This window comes from Myotis myotis, unplaced genomic scaffold, assembly GCF_014108235.1.
Source record: "Myotis myotis isolate mMyoMyo1 unplaced genomic scaffold, mMyoMyo1.p scaffold_m19_p_4, whole genome shotgun sequence".
Taxonomy (NCBI): domain Eukaryota; kingdom Metazoa; phylum Chordata; class Mammalia; order Chiroptera; family Vespertilionidae; genus Myotis; species Myotis myotis.
Window position 1 is genome coordinate 58,992,382 of NW_023416346.1, and position 17,588 is coordinate 59,009,969.

The 17,588-nt window shown below is 45.7% G+C and overlaps 1 pseudogene; it reads left to right on the forward strand.

The window, feature by feature from the left end:
* The first annotated feature begins 9,150 nt into the window (after positions 1-9,150).
* LOC118653420 lies at positions 9,151-17,311 on the forward strand (annotated as a pseudogene).
* The last annotated feature ends 277 nt before the right edge of the window (positions 17,312-17,588 follow it).

Here is a 17,588-nt window from a genome sequence, read left to right on the forward strand (position 1 = left end):
CCAGACAAAAGGATTATGATGATAATTTCTGTGAAAGAACACTTGCACATACTTGCAGACGAAATTTCATCATACGTTCCAAATCTACCTGTCACCCCATTTGCACTTGCCAGAAGCCCATTCACAGTCAAAGTTGAAGATATTCCTGAGACAGCACAAGAGGAGTTCATTGAACTTATTAACAATGATGCAGCGAGAACTGATTTCTCTACAATGCCAGTTACAAAATTCTGGATCAAGTGTTTGCAGTCATATCCTGCTCTGTCTGAGACTGTGTTGTGCCTTCTTCTTCCATTTCCAACAACATATCTTTGTGAAACAGGGTTTTCCAGCTTGTTGGTTATCAAGTCTAAATACAGAAGTAGACTTGTTGTGGAAGATGATCTTCATTGTGCTCTTGCAAAGACTGCCCCGAGAATTTCTGATCTGGTGAGAAAGAAGCAATCTCAACCTTCGCACTGACATTGGCTTCTTAAGCATACTGTCACAAAATGTAGCAATGTAGTTTACTGTTGTTATATTAAGACTGTTACCCATGCTACACCATGCTTCAAGACAAAATTTCATTTATTTGTAATTAGAAATAAATATTTCACAATATATAATTACATATTGTTTTTGTGATTAATCACTATGCTTTATGTTCAATTTGTAACAATGAAAATAGATCCTGCATGTCAGATATTTACATTGTGATTCATAACAGTAGCAAAATTACAGTTATGAAGTAGCAACGAAAATAACTGTCAGCACAACATGAGGAACTGTATTAAAGGTTCACAGCATTAGGAAGGTTGAGAACCACTGTACTAGAGGCCTAGTGCACAAAATTCATGCACTGGGGAGGTGTCCTTCAGCCCAGCCCACACCCTCTCCAATCTCAGACATCCCTCTCACAATCCGGGACTGCTGGCTCCTAACTGCTGGCCTGCCTGCTGGTCTGATTGATGCTAAACTGCTCCCCTGCCAGTCCAATAGCCCCCACTGCCCTCCCCTGCTTGCCTGGTTGCCCACAACTGCCCTCCCCTGCCACCCTGGTTGCCCACAACTGCCCTCCTGTGGATGTGGCCATCTTATGACCACATGGGGGTGGCCATCTTGTGACCACATGGGGGGGGGGGCATCTGTGCGACGGTGTGATGGTCTATTTGTATACCTCTTTATTATGCAAGATGTTGTCTTCCTCTTCTAAACTGGAGGACTCTTTTCTATACTCAAGTGATAATGGAGTAATGCTGTGTACCACCTTTACCATCAATACCAGAAATTAAAATGCAGACCAGGATTACTCTTCAAAATATGCCTCCATCCCCATGAAGCCACACACCTGTGCAATGAGATTATCATTGATCAGGACTTTGGCAATTGGCTTTACAACCAATTTATGATCATCAAAAGAACAGTAGGGTCATTATTTTATAGTCACAGCCAATGCACTCAGGTTTGCTTGATCCATTTCTTAACTTTTTGTCTACTATTATCCCAAGTCAAAGCCAAAAATATTTTCTATTTCCTGAACATTTTCAAATAAATATACCTATATTACTCTCTCTATATATATGATATTCTTTTATATAAAACTAGAGGCCCGGTGCACAAAAATTTGTGTACTCAGGGGGAAGGGAGGGTCCCTCAGCCTGGCCTGTGCCCTCTCGCAGTCTGGGACACCTCAAGAGATAACGCCCTGCTGGCTTAGGCCTGCTCCCAGGTGGCAGAGGGCAAGCCCAATCCCTAGGTGCAGCCCCTGGTCGGGCTCAGAGCAGGGCCGATTGGGGAGTTGGGGTGCCGCCCCCTGTCATGCACAGAGCAGGGTGGATTGGGAGGTTGCAATGCCACCCTCAGTCACGCTCAGGGTAGGGCTGATTGGGGGTTGGGGCACCGCCCCCTGTCACACTCAAGGCAGGGTCGATGGGGAGGTTGCGGTGCCACCCCCTGTCATGCACAGAGCAGGGCCGATCAGGGGGTTGGGGAGCTCCCCCCGTCACACACAGAGCAGGGCCGATCAGGGGGTTGGGGCGCCGCCACTGTCGCACTCAGGGCAGGGCCGATGGGGAGGTTATGGTTCTACCCCATCACACACAGAGCAGGGCCCGTGGGGGAGGGGGGGGTTGGGGCGCCGCACCCTGTCACACACAGAACCGCAGGGTGATCAGGGGGTTGGGGAGCTCCCCTGTATCAGGCACAGAGCAGGAGGTTGGGGCGCCTTCCCCTGTCACGAACAGAGCAAGGCGGATAGGGAGGTTGTGGCCCCTCCCCCTGTCACACACAGAGCCGCAGGGCAATCAGGGGGTTTGGGCGCTGCCCCCTGTCACACTGATCCTGGTGCTATTAAAATCGCAAAGATGTATGTGTTTATGTTAATAAGAGCCTTGAAATTTTTGATTGACAGGCCTTTGTTCTTTAATTTTATGTTTTATCTCATAACACCTATCCAGGAAAGACAAAATAATATAAAAGATCAAAGGAACATAAATCTTTCATAATCTTGCCACAGCACTGATACATTTTTCTTAAATAACTAATTATGAGAGGAATGACCTTTATTTTCTATTGCTAACAAAGGTATTTCACGTTGCATTTAAAATAGATCTAGCTCATTTATGAGTTTGTCCTCTTCATGTCCCTGAAATCCATATGGGTAAATTTTGGGCTTTTGTGAATAGCCCTTGATAACTAGTTTGATGTGTGTGCACAGGAGTGCTTGTCAGAGTGTATTTGTGTGTACCGAGAACAATAATCTGTTTCTATATACCCTTTCATTAATATTAGTAGATATGCTTTGTGTTCTTTTACCTTCAATAAACTTACACTTGTGGTAAGGACAAAAATTAAGTATTTAGGTTGATGTTTCCATACTCTCTTGAACATACTTAACTATTTCCTTAGGGTCCAGTTCAAGACATGGAATTGCTGCCTCAAATGGTATACACATACTTAATTTAATTCCCTACCTGCCAACCAGAAAAGTTGTACCAATTTAAAGTCCATAAACTGGAATTAAGTGAAAAAGAGCCTCAGGAAGTGAGGATTATGGCTGTATTGATGTCCTGCTAGAAATTGCAGGTCTTAGATTCTACTGAGAAGCAGCTTTACAGCCACAGTAATAGTAAATACACTTCAGAGTAGTCTGTAATGGCTAGAGCACAGAAATTGGAGTCAGTAGCCTCAGATTACAGTTTCAGTTTGATGTTTTTAAATCCTTGTATTATCATTATTATGTAACAAAGTGTACTCCCTGGCCACCGTCACAGTAAGCGGGAGTTAATCCAAGATCTCATTGAGCCAATGTGTTGATCAGATTATTTTGTTCAGTTATCACAAGAATTTTACCAAAGAAGGATTCTGCTCTCATTACCTGAACATTCATTGCCAAAAATTCCTTGAAAAAGAGAAATATTCTTGGACTTTGCAAAATGTTGCAGATGTCCGCTCTAAATGCTTAGCACTTCTCTTCAAACCTAAGAGTTGCTAACTCAGGTTTTGGTGTCCAAGAGATAGGAAGACTCAAACAAATGACTTGGGCAGAAATTGCTGATTTTGGTGCAGGATTGGCCAGGCTGGGTCCCCAAGAGAAACCTCTGAATAGTAAAATATTTATATAAGGGTTAGATGACTGAGGCAGACATTGTATCTTAGACCCTGGAAAGAGAGCCATTTATTTTCCTACTTGCACGTAAGTTCTTCTTTCTCTTTTTCAGCAGATAGAGTTTGGCACTGCAGAGTCCCTCTGAAGCAGCATGACTCAGCCAGATACTATAGAAAGAGACCTGTAAGAGCAGGTTTGTTCTATTGGATTGTATGACTATTTGCAAAGGATAGACATAGGTATTACTTAATAGTGTTTGGGTGTGAGGACTAGACCTCCTTTCTACATTTACTTCAGATACTACTAGAGTAATTGGAATTTTTTTGCAATTACATCAACATTTTTCATACTTTACCTATCATATATTACTTTTCGTAATTTGGAATTAAAAATAAAATTTTAAATGGTCAAGATATAGAATAAAAAGGAAAATTAGATTTAAAAGTAGTACCACAATGAACTGGGTTTTACACCAGTGCTCTCTCACCTTTTTGTTTTTAAGTAAAAATTCAATGTCCATCAAAAATGTCATTTTCTATATTTTTTCCATAGATATATTCTGTATTAAGCAATCTCCAGTTATGGAATTCTGAATGAATTAATTATGAACTGGTTATTCTTATTACTTAACAATATTACAGCAGAAATTTCTTTTAAAGAGAGTTAAACCCCTAATGTTTAAACTAATGTTCAAAGTTATTGACTTTCCCCAATATCAAAAGGGCAAGGGCATAAAAACATAAAGGTATATGGGAGGTCCAGTAAAATTATAAATCAGAGGATGTAAAAAGGTAAGGCACCTTGATCAATCCAGTTCCCTTATTTTTATGGTTGAGAAAACAGGAGCTAAGAAAGGTCCAGTGATGTATTGATAGAGCTGATTTGTGGGTGAGAAAGGACTAGGCATCAGAAATGGAAAACAGCACTCCTAAAAGATTCTCAACTATAGGCATGTATTTTCCACTGTCCCTATGATAGACATTCAAGTTGCCTTCAATTTTCTACCACTACAAATATATCCTTATGCATATTTCCTTACTTAACTATGTAAAAAAATGACTCTGAGATATACATCTAGGAACAGAATTACTTGGTCATTGAGCATGTGTACCCCTGCTATGAGTAAGCACTTCTATATTGATCTCCAGAATAAATGCATCAGTATGTACTTCTATCAACAGTGTATACAGGTCCAAATAACCCTCAGCAACACTTTCATTCTAATTTTTATCTGTCTATGAGGTAAATGATATATCATTGCTGTTTAACTGGAAACTACTAATTGATTTTAACGCTAAATACATCTTGTATGACTTGATTATATTTCGGGGGGGGGTGTTTATTTTTTTATTATTTTTTTGGTGTGGGGGCGGGAGGAGTTGCCGCTATGCTGTATACTAGTTTTTGCATCAGTACCATGGTGGGGTTGTTTACTTCATATTTTATGGCAAGAAAAAAGAATTAGAAGTTACACTTTTAATGAAAAATTTAAGAGCTCATCCAATACCAATTCTTGAATATTCCATGTTACCCACTATTAGAAATGCCAAGTTTAACATTTTCAAACCTTCTTAGAACTGAAGTTTTACTCAGTTTATTAAATTGTATCTTAGATTTTTCACCCTGTCTTATCTTGTTTTAATATTGTTGCTTCTCAAAACATTCTAATAGCTGAAAAATAACATTTCTCCCATTTTTGCTGTCTGGAAAGCCAAGAACAACAACATAACAATAAATTTAGCCAACATTTGTTGAGTGGTTACAATGTATCTAACACTTTACTTACATTATCATCCTTAATCCTAAAGTACACATAAAGGTATAGATGCTCTTCTTATCCCCATTTGAAACATGAGAGACTGAGGTACAGAAGACTCAGCTGGTTTGATATGAAACTTAGTCTTAAATCCAAATCTCACTGCAGCAAGCCCATTCCCCTAACCACTGTTAAATTAAAATGAATTGTATGAAATAGTCAATGTTGGAGCATTTCCAACCAATAAAATGTCACTTTATTATTTTTAATCATATATATATATGATTTAATCATATATATATATATCCCCAAAGGAGATAATCCCATGTGGTAAAACAGTGGGTGGATGCTTCTGATGAAAAGTGCAGCATTTCACTTCCCTCCTGATGTGCTGGCAGGAGAGAACCACAAGTCGTTTTTCAGTACAAAGTGGGGAACACCAAACAAATCAGTCAGTGAATAAAGTTCCTAAGAAAACTAGCAGTAGCTCCCCTACACAAGGCTGAACTTAAGGACAAGAGTCTGAGGAGTAGCTCTGAGAGTTAGGGTAATAATGGAGGTGTCAGTGATGACGCTGTAGGTATGTAACAATGAAGCCACCTTGTTGCCAAGTCAACAGACATTGAACTCCTCTGCTCAGGCTGCCTTGAAGCCTCTGGCCCGAATCACCCATCACTGGGAACTGAGTGGAACAGGAGACAGCAACCTGGGTGGTTTGTGGCTGTGGGAAGGCTCTTCGTTCAGTACTTCGAGCTTATGAACTCCCTGCTGTTGGCAGAGCGAAGAGAGGACCTTCTTTGAGTGAAAAATCTGATCATCACAATGGCTGGTTGGTCAGATATGATTCCTTATTACTGTTTCATGTTGCAGCTAATTCTCTGTCTTTTACTCCTCGTCACATTAGTGATACGCATGGCCTTTCAAATTTGAAAATAACTTTGGACAACTTCAGTCCAGAAGATGTAGCCTCTCTGAGAAGAGCCTCAAGCTCAGTTCACTGCTGCAGCTCTCAGAAAGAAAAGAAAGAAGATGAGGCTAAAAGAGAAGAAGACCATGTCGTCCATTACCATCGCCTTTTGTATTGAATCGCTGGCTCTGGATTTGCTCACAGAACCACGGATCTCCATGGCATTTGGCATAAGAGCCGAAAACATAAAGATACAATAATGCCCTTGTCTCTGCCTCCACGCGTTCTTGTTATTACTATCTACAAGTTCCACATTTCATACAGGTTTTGTAAGTAACTTACCTTCACTCTCAATACCTTTTATTATGTGACTAGAGGCCGGTACACAAAAATTTGTGCACTCGGGGTGTCCCTCAGCCCGGCCTGTGCCCTCTCATAGTCTGGGACCCCTAGGGGGATGACCACCTGCTGGCTTAAGCCCGCTCCCCAGGGGATTGGGCCTAATCTGGCAGTCAGACATCCCTCTGGCAGCCCAGGCACCCTCAGGGGATGTCAACTTGCCAGCAGGGAGCAGGCCTAAGCTGCAGTAGGACATCCTTAGCGCTGCTGAGGAGGCAGGAGAGGCTCCCGCCATCACTGCTGTGCTGGCAGCCATCAGCCTGGCTCGTGGCTGAGCAGAGCTCCCCCTGTGGGAGTGCACTGACCACCAGGGGGCAGCTCCTGCATGGAGCGTCTTCCCCCTTGGTGGTCAGTGTGTGTCATAGTAACCAGTCATTCCCAGTCTTTCTGCTGTTAGGGTCAATTTGCATATTACCCTTTTATTTTATAGGATAGAGGCCTGGTGCATGGGTGGGGGCCAACTGCTTTGCCCTGAAGGGTGTCCCGGATCAGAGTGGGGGTCCCCACTGGAGTGCCTGACCAGCCTGGGTGAGGGGCTGAGGGCTGTTTGCAGGCTGGCCACAGTCTCTTCAGGGTGGGGGTCCCTGCTGGGGGGCCTGGCCAGCCTGGGTGAGGGGCTGATGGATGTTTGCAGGCTGGCCAAGCCCCCCAGCAGGGACCCTCACCCCATGAGGGTGTGGCCAGCCTGGGTGAGGGGCTGATGGCTGTTTGCAGGCTGGCCACAGCCCCTTCACGGTGGGTGTCCCTACTGGGGTGCCTGGCAAGCCTGGGTGAGTGGCTGAGGGCTGTTTGCAGGCTGGCCACAGCCCCTTCAGGATGGGGGTCCCCACTGGGGTGCCTGGCAAGCCTGGGTGAGGGGCTGAGGACTGTTTGCAACTGGTCAAGCCCCTCAGCAGGGACCCTCACCCCATGAGGGTGTGACCAGCCTGGGTGAGGGGCTGAGGGCTGTTTGCAGGCTGGCCACAGCCCCTTCAGGGTGGGGGGTCTTGCTGAGGTGCCTGGCCAGTCTGGGTGAATGGCTGGTGGCTGTTTGCAGGCTGGTCAAGCCCCTCAGCAGGGACCCTCACCCCATGAGGGTGTGGCCAGCCTGGGCGAGGGGCTGATGGCTGTTTGCAGGCTGGCCACGGCTCCCAGCCACCCAAGCTCCCAGTGGAGGCTGGCTGGAAGCAGGTCTCTGGGATTTATTTATCTTCTATAATTGAAATTTGTTGACTTGAGTGGAGGCCACAGTGGGCCAGGGCAGGCAGGAAGCTTGGCTTCCTCCACCACCAGGGCAACCAAGCCTCCTGCTTGCTCCAGCTCTGTGGCTGCTGACCTCCATCTTGGTTGGGTTAATTTGCATATAGTTGTTATGATTGGCTGGTGGGAAAGGCTTGGGGTGTAGCAGAGGTGCAGTCAATTTGCATGTTTCTCTTATTAGATTAGATAGATAGATATACTAGTGGCCCGGTGCATGAAATTCATGCACATTAAAAGGGAATTAGAGGAAACATTGTAATACTAGAGGCCCAGTGCACAAAATTCATGCACTGGGGGAGATGTCCCTCAGCCCAGCCTGCACCCTCTCCAATCTGGGACCCCTCGGGGGATGTCCAATTGCCAGTTTAGGCCTGATCCTCTGACTGCCTGTCAGACATCCCTCTCACAATCTGGGACTGCTGGCTCCCAACCACTCGCCTGCCTGCTTGCCTGATTGCCCCTAGCCGCTTCTGCTTGCCAGCCTGATCACCCCATAACCACTCGCCTGCCAGCCTGATCGAAGTCTAACTGCTCCCCTGCCTGCCTGATTGCCCCTGCCTTAACTGCCCTCCCCTGATGGCCTGGTCCCTCCCAACTGCCCTCCCCTGCCAGCCTGGTTGCCCCTAACTGCCCTCCCCTGCCAGCCTGGTTGCCCCTAACTGTCCTCCTCTGCCAGCCCGGGTCAACCCCAACTTCCCTCCCCTGCTGGCCTGGTCCCCCCCAACTGCCGTCCCTCCCCTGAAGGCCTGGTAGCACCCATCTTCCATCCCCTGCTGGCCTGGTTCCCCCAACTGCCCTCACCTGCCAGCCTGGTTGCCACTAACTGCCCTCCTCTGCCAGCCTGGGTCAACCCCAACTGCCCTCCCCTGCAGGCTTGTTCACCCCTAACTGCCATCCCCTGCAGGCCTGGTTGTCCCTAACTATCATCCCCTGCAGGCCTGATAGCCCACACCTGCCCTTCCCTGCCGGCCATATTGTGGCAGCCATCTTGTGACCACATGGGGGTGTCCAGCTGTTGACCACATGGGAGCATCCATCTTATGCCCACATGAGGGTGGCCATCTTGTATGAGGGTGTGACAGTCAATTTGCATATTACCTCTTTGTTATATAGGATTGTTATTTGCCCTTTCTCTATAATAGAAATGTCAGAGATGAAAGAAAATTAGTAAAATGTATATGAAAATATTCCTCCTGTCAGAGTCTGGGGTGCGCCACAGGACCCAGAGTCAAGTCCCTGCCCACCCGCATGCACCTCGAAATCATGCAAGATCCAGACCTGGCCAGCTCCACCTCCATTGGACTAGATCCAAACTCGGCCAGCCCAACCCCCATCAAGCCCTGCTGGGTGGAGGGTGCAGCCTCAGGTCCCCTGTCAAGCACTGCCAGGAGGGGGGCGCAGCCTCAGGGCCCCAGTCAAATCCTGCTGGGGGGGACGAAGCCTCAGGTCCTCCGTCAAGCCCCGCCAGGTGAGGGGTGCAGCCTCAGGTCACCTGGCACACCCTCAAATCCCTGGGTCTGGGGCAGAGGGTGTGGCCTGAGATACCCCAGCCCGGCACCAGGGCAGGCAGCTGGCCTTGAGGTACCCAGTCAAGCCCCGTTGGGCAGGGAGCACAGCCTGAGGTCCTCTGCTAAGCCCCACTAGGCAGGGAGTGTGGGGCATGGCCTAAGGTCCCCTGCCCCAGTCTGGGCCGGGGTGCACCTTGAGGTACCCTGTCAAGCCCTGATGGGTGGGGGGCATGGCCTGAGGTCCCCTGTCAAGCCCCATGGAGGGGACTGCAGCCTCAGGTCCCCTGTCTCAGGGCCATGCAGCCTCAGGTCCCTGCTGATCACTCATTATGGCTCATTATGGGAACTCTGCCTCCACTGTGGGCACAGCCATCTTGTGTTACGGGAACCCTGCCTCTGCTGTGGGCATCTTGTGATGGTGTGAGCATTAATTTGCATATTACCTCTTCATTATATAGGATATACTAGAGGTCTAGTGCACAAATTCATGCACTGGTGGGCCCCTCTGGGTGGCTTGCGGGGATCAGGCTGAAACCCACAATCCAATGTTGCCTGAAGCTCCTAACTGCCATTCCCACTCATCTGGGCCCCACTGCGCCTGCCTTGGGCTCATGCCCAATCAGTCCCGATTGGGAGAGGCTCACACTGCCACAACAGCACTTGCCAGCCATGAGCCCTGCCTCTGGTGCCCTCCCGAGGGGAGTGACCTATGGGATTAGGCTAAAACTGGTTCTCTAACATCCCCTGAGGGGTCCCAGACTGTGAGAGGGCACAGGCCAGGCTGTACGATCTGGACAGGGAGGGCTCCAGGGCATATCCGGTCCATCTAGTTCAGTCTTGATGGCCTGATTGGTTGGACCCCAGCAGCAAGCTAACCTACCGGTCAGAGCTTCTGCCTCCTGGTGGTCAGTGCAGGTCATAGCGACTGGTCACCAGTCAACTGTCTGCCTCCTGGTGATCAGTGTACGTTATAGCAAACGGTTGAGTGGCCTTAGCATATCATTAGCATATTACGCTTTGATTGGTTGAACAACCAGTCACCAGATGACCCGACACTTAGCATATTAAGCTTTATATGTATACACACACACACACACACACACACACACACCAGGGGCCCAGTGCATGAATTCGTGCACCTTGAAAGGAACTGTGGGCCGGGAGGCTGCGGTAGGCGGGTCTCAGCCCATCCTACGCACGCCCACCCAGCCCCTCCCACCATGGCCCTGTCCGCCTGTCTGCCGGCAGCCCCACTCCCACTGCCACCGTTCCCATGTAGTGACGGTGCCGGTCCCGCTTGCACCCACTGAAGGCACAGAGTGATTGGGGCCGGTGCCAGCACCGGGTGCAAGCAGGGCTGGCACCAGCAGCAGGTGCAAGTGGGGCCAGTGATGTCAGCGCATGCAAGCAGCAGCTGCTGCCCCAATCACCCCTCAGGAGCAGGGGGAGGTGGAGAAGCCCTCAGGGGCAATCAAGGCTGGCAACCGCCACTCGCACCCACTGGCAGCACCGAGCAATTGGGGCCAGTGCCAAGCACTGGCAATGGGTGGGAGCGGCGGCTCTGACGCCAGCAGCGGGTGTGAGTGGGGCCAGCATCAGGAGCAGGTGCCAGTGCCAGGCAGGACCAGGGTGTGTGGGAGCAAAGAATTTTCAGTAACCACCAGAGGCTCGTGCTGATGACAGCGATCGGCACCCTTGGTCTGGTGCCCCGGCTCACTTGCTCCACCATCCCACCACAGCCGATGTCCGCCATGTTCTGTGCATGCTCCCTGGTGGTCAGTGCACATCATAGCAACTGGGTGTTCAGTTGTTCGGTTGTTCCGGTTGTTCCTCCATTTGGTCTATTTGCTTATTAGCCTTTTATTATATAGGATTGTATTTTAGAAATGAGGCCACCCCACCAGCCCAGTGGGGCTTGATGGAGGACCTCAAGGCATGCCCCCATCACCGTGGCCTGAGACGGGAGACCTCAGGCCGCACCTCCCACCCCAGCACCAGGCCAGGAGACCTTAGGCCACATCCCCTCCCTGGAAGGGCTTGATGGGGGACCTCAGGCCACATCTCCCACCTGGTGGGGCTTGATGGGGGCCCTGAGGCTGCACCCCCACCCAGCGGGGCTTGACAGGGGACCTGAGGCTGTTCCCCCCTCCCGGCACTGGGCCATTGGATCTGAGGCTGCGCCCCCTGCCTGGTGGGGCTTGACGGACCTGGATCTTGCCCAATGGGGGTGGGGCCAGCTGGGTCTGGGTCTCACACAATTTCGAGGCACGTGCAGTTAGGTGGGGACTTGACTCTGGGTCTCGTGGCATGCCCCAGACTCTAACAGAAGGAAGATTTTCATATACATTTTACTAATTTTCTTTCATCTCTAACACTTCTATTATAAAGGGCAAATAGCAATATTAAAATATTTCCTCTAATTAATTCCCTTTTAATGTGCACAAATTTCATGCACCAGGCCATTAGTCATCCAATAATTGGTAATGGGTCTGCTATCTGAATCCTTAGTCTTCTATCTCCAGTCTTCCAAGAGCAGAATCATTATTGTCATTTATTTCTGGGACTCAATAGGAAAATATTTTTCTGGTGACCCACTGGAAGGTAATACAAGAGATAGGAAAATACATGAAGGTAAAAGAAATGCCATAATGGTTATTTTTTCCTTTTCCAATATTCATCAGGCAATATACCCTACAACTCAGAAATGACATTGAAGCTCACAGATTATTAAAAATGCTTTTCACTTATTGCTGTTACACTTTCAAATATTCTATAATTTACTATTTCTTATTAAAATCATGTCTTTAATGGGAGAGAGAAGGCAAGGAAACAGGAGTAATACTTGTTCAAGTCTACCATCTCCTACAATACTAAAGGTTTTGCAATTTTTACCTTGCATTAGCTCTATGTATAGTATATCTACTAAAATATCATTTTTACAACATAATCAAAAGAAATATACTTTGTTTTATTTACAAAAAGCATTTTATGAAACAGCTTGCACATAATTATCCCAATTTTGCTTTCAATCACATAATAAAAAAGGACATATTCATTCAGTTTTATGAGTCAATTTGATGATGATTAACAAATATACATTTCCTTTTCTTTTATTCATTCAACAAATGTTTACTGTGCACCGAGTAAGGAAAAGGCACTGCCAGACCAAATCATATCGCTATCACAGGCTTTGTCTTTGGTATTCCAGACACTGTTATCCAACTACAACATGACATACATTTACATGCATAAGTAGGCATGGACACTTTATTAAGCAAAATTAAATTATGCAGTCTTTGAGCTCTGAATAGAAGGTCATGTGGTAGTAGCATAAGGTTTAGAAATAAACAAGCATGGGTTAAAATTCTTGTTCTGCCACTTATTTCAGATATGTAAACTTAGAAAGTTTATTTAGCATCTCCAATATTTAATTTCCGAGTAACAAGGAGATTGTTACTCGGGTTTTAAAGGAAAGCCTATGGAATGTAGTTCACCCAACCATTCTGTGTAAAAATTCAATACATTGATTTTTCTCATTCCACCTCTTCCCTTTCTTACCAGAAATGACTCTGCCATGAACTCAATAGCAAAACTATATCATAGAGAATATTCAGAAATGTACAAAAAATTAAGCATATGTTTACATTATGAATGTAATTCAATGCCATTTCTGTGAAATGGAATCTTGACTGGTAGAGTTCAAACGTGCTTTCCTTAACCCACTTGGACCTTAGATTAACAAACTATGTATGCATGGTTTGGGAGGTTCTGGTATTCTTTGAGCCTCAGAATGTTAATATATAACAGAAACATAATGCAAAATAATGGATTGGTAGGAGAGCCACAAGAACAAGAGTCAGGAACTCTTTCTGGGACCCACTTTCTAAGTAAAACCTGCTGACAAGACAAAGCACTACCACACATTTAGAAATGTTGTGGCTATCTGGAATCTACTAAATAAAATAAACTAACAAGCAAAATAGAAACAGACTCATAGATAGAGAACAGACTGACAGTTGTCAGAGAGGAGGAAGGTTGTGGGGCTGGATGAAAAAAGTAAAGGGATTAAGCAAAAACAACAAACTCATAGACACAGAAAACAGTATGTGATTACCAGAGGGAAAGGATGGGTAAGGAGAGGTAGAAGAGTTTTTTGGGGGAATAAATGGTGATGGAAGGAGATTTGACTTAGGGTGCTGAACACACAATACAATATATGGATGATGTATTATAGAATTGTACACCTAAAACCTATATAATTTTATTAACCAATGTCACCCTAAACAATTCAAGAAAAAAATTTAAAAAATGTGGTAATCAATGAGTTTCCCATTTCTTCCCTCTAAGTTCTCAGAAGGAAAGGAAGAAGCTCTCTTAATTATTTACAAGAATTATATGTAAGAAAATTAGACCTCTAGGGAGTAGTCACCAATACATGTCTTCTATTAATGTTATCTTTTAAATGCCCACAGTGGTTGGCAAGGTGTATGGTAAAATTCAGAGACCACCCAAAAACACATGAAGCCAGCCCATTAGTGAACAAGCTAAGGGAACTCACTAAGATAACTTCTTTACATGGTGAGCTGATTTAATCATGTCCACAAGGCTCTGCAATATTGTTCTGAAAGAGATTGTTCTGAGACAGCAATGTTCTATAAATACACATATACAAAAACATGTGTTATTTGTATCTCTGCTTCTTCTACAACAATTTTCTGCATGTCTTTTCTCAGTTTCATGCTGTCCTTATTGGGGATTCTCATTTTACTAATATTTTTATTTTTCTATTATAGTTGGCATGCAATATTAGATTAGTTTCAGGTGTACAACATAGTGATTATAGATTTATATAATTTATGAAGTGATCCCCCTAATAATTCTAGTACCCACCTGGCACCCTACATGGTTATTACATTATTGATTGACTATATTCCCTATGTAGTACTTGACATACCCATGACTCTTTTGTAACTACCAATTTGTACTTCTTAATTCCTTCACTTTTTTTACCCATCCCCACAACCATCCTCTCTTCTGTCAATCATCAAAATGTTCTCTGTATTTATGAGGGTTTTCTTCTGTTCTGTTTGCTTATTTTGTTTTTTTAGACTCAACATACAAATGAAATATATGGTACTTGTCCTTCTCAATGTAACTTATTTCCCTTAGCAAGATACCCTCTAGGCCCATCCACATTGTTGCAAATGACAAGATTTCATTCTTTTTTTATGGCTGAACAATATTCCACTGTATATATGTGCCACTTCTTTTTTATCCACTCATCTATGATGGACACTTAAGTTACTTCACATTTTGGCTATTGTAAATGATGCTGCAATGTATATATGGATGCATAAGTTTTTCAAATTAGTGTTTTGGGTTTCTTCAGATAATACCTGGAAATGGAATTGCTAGGTCCTTCTTTGTCTCTTATTATAACCTTTGTTTTAAAATCTAGCCCAGACGGAGCGGGTCAGTGGTTGAACATCAACCTATGAACCAGGATGTCAGGGTTCCATTTCTGGTCAGAGCACATGTGGGGGTTGTGTGCTTGATCCCCAGTAGGAGATGTGTAGGAGGCAGCAGATCAATGATTCTCTCTCATCGTTGATGTTTCTTCCCCCTTTCCCTTCCTCTCTTAAATCAATACACACACACACACACACACACACACACACACACACACACACACACATATGCATATGCATATCTGAGGCCCAGAGCACAAAATTCATGCATGGAGGGGCATTCCCCTTAGCCTGGCCTGCACCCTCTCCAATTTGGGACCCCTTGGGGGATGTCTAACTGCTGGTTTAGGTCCGATTCTGGGGATCAGGACTAAACTGGCAGTCGGACATCCCTGTCACAATCCTGGACCACTGGTTCCTAAACACTCACCTGCCTGCCTGCCTTGTCGCCCCTAACTGCCCCGCCCTGCCATCCTAATCGCCCCTCACTGCCTCTGTATGCCGACCTGATCACCCCTAACTGCCCCCCCTGTGGGCCTGGTCGCCCCTAACTGCCCCCCACTGCCAGCCAGGTTGCCTCCAACTGCTCCCTCCCTGCTGGCATGGTCACCCCTAACTGCCCCTCCTGCTGGCCTGGTCACCCCTCATGGCCCCCCCCACTGGCCTGGTTGCCCCACACAGCCTGCTTGTTCAATCATTTGGTCGTCTCTCACTAACCCCCCTGCCAGCCTGGTTGTAGGCAGCCATCTTGTCAGGGCATGAGGGTTAATTTGTATATTACCTCTTTATTATATAGGATTTTGTTTAGTATAAGTATTGGTTTTTTAAATTCCATGAAATATCTTTTTTCATCCCTTTACTGCCAGTTTGAGTGGGAATTCCCTTTTAATCTCTAAATTTGGGCCTTTATCAAAGGATTTCTCATTTTTAAGTGAATGTATAAAATCATACCTGAGCTGGTTACCCTCACAATTCTGGCGATGCTGACTCTGATTCAAGAACTTTGCTAACAGAGAAGTGGATCTACTTAATGTTAATGGGTGTTATTGTGATTGTCTGGAACAGCTGTACATTCCAATCTAGAGATGTAATCATGACAACAAGGTGTTCAAATAGCCAATACTCAAAATCCTTTCACTGTAGTAAAATGATATGGTATATTTTTCTTATTCTAAAGTTTATTTTCTCTTCCCTCCCTCTGTGCTGTAACAAATTGAATGGTAACAAGTAGCTCATGTATAGTCTTTTTCATTGGATTTGGTAGTGAGGGTCTGTTGGTGATCACGGAATTCTGCAGCACCTCTTGGATGTTGATCAAATTCTCCCTTCTAAAATGAAAGCAGTCCATGATATAAAATAGAGAGAAAGGGAAGCATTTTATTCCTTTCTTTCTGTTTTAAAACCATGAGAAGAATATATTTTTTCATAATCATAGAACTCCCACTTGTTTTCCTACCTGGCGAGAAAGTCTGTCCTAAATGTCGCCTGTAGCCCAGACCACTCAAAATTAAAACAGTGTGCTGCCTTTCACCTCAGAACTCCTGAGGAAGCACCTGGCCAATTGAAAGCGGGAATCAGACTACATTTCCCATGAGACCACGCGCCTCTTCGCCCACACAGGTTGATCTCTGTGGACGGTGGCTGGAACAGGACAATAGATTTCATGTCAGGAATAAATGCTCTCACTGTAGCTCTGGTACAAAAGAGGAAGTGGTACTGAGTGCATGCTGAGAAGTGAGAAAGCCACTTAACAGAGCCGGCAACCAATAGAGCAAGAGCCTTGCAGCACTGGGCCAGACTTCGAGTATTTCCAGCGCTGGCATTTCACTCCAGTTGATGTCGCCCAACACCACCACTGGAAAGATCTTTGGGTGTCTTACCTGGAATACTAATGCGTTGGCACAAGAGTACAAAGGAGACCTACTGCTGAAACACATCGTGGAAGTTACGGGTCAATAAATCAGTCACTGGTTTAATCCAAACACCAGAGACATCCACAAGCACTTAGATCCGCTAGCCGGTTCCCAAAGATACCTCACGCCACCCCGCCCCTCCGCCCCCACGGGCGGGGGCAGCTTTCTGCCCATCCCACTTCAGCTGCCCAGAAACCAACTGAGCCTATAATTTAGGGAAGCCCTGGTAGCTGGGGTCGCGTTATGAAGCGGGGAGGCTGTCCGCCAAGACCAGAGCATCCATATCATTAAAACGCTCACGTCGCAGTAGCACATACTGGAGGTGGGAGCCCTGGAATCAATGTGGGAAATCCTACATCACTATCTCCCCTATGATGCACATGCTGCCAGCTACACATGGAAATATGAAGGGAAGAGCCTGAACATGGATATAACCTGGAAGAGAATGGGATCTAGGATGAATTAGACCATGGAGGGTACATTTCATACACCTGCAATACTTCACTACTTCAATGATGACCTCACAGAGCTATAGGAAGCAAGGTATATGCTTATGTAGACTCAAGACATATTTTGAATTTGGCTGTTTCTGTGCCCTGTAGCAAAAGAGATGGGGATGGATAGGGGATTTCCTGGACCTAGACTTTCATTCCACTCTGGGAGCTGGCCTGTGGTTCCCATGCCCTTCTGAAGTGTAAAGGTCCAATTCCCAATGTTCATTATAATTTACTCTGAGAAAATTAGGGAGAATGCTAGAAGTTAATTTTTTTTAAAAAAATGATACAAGGAGACAAAGTATCTTGGAGTAGGGA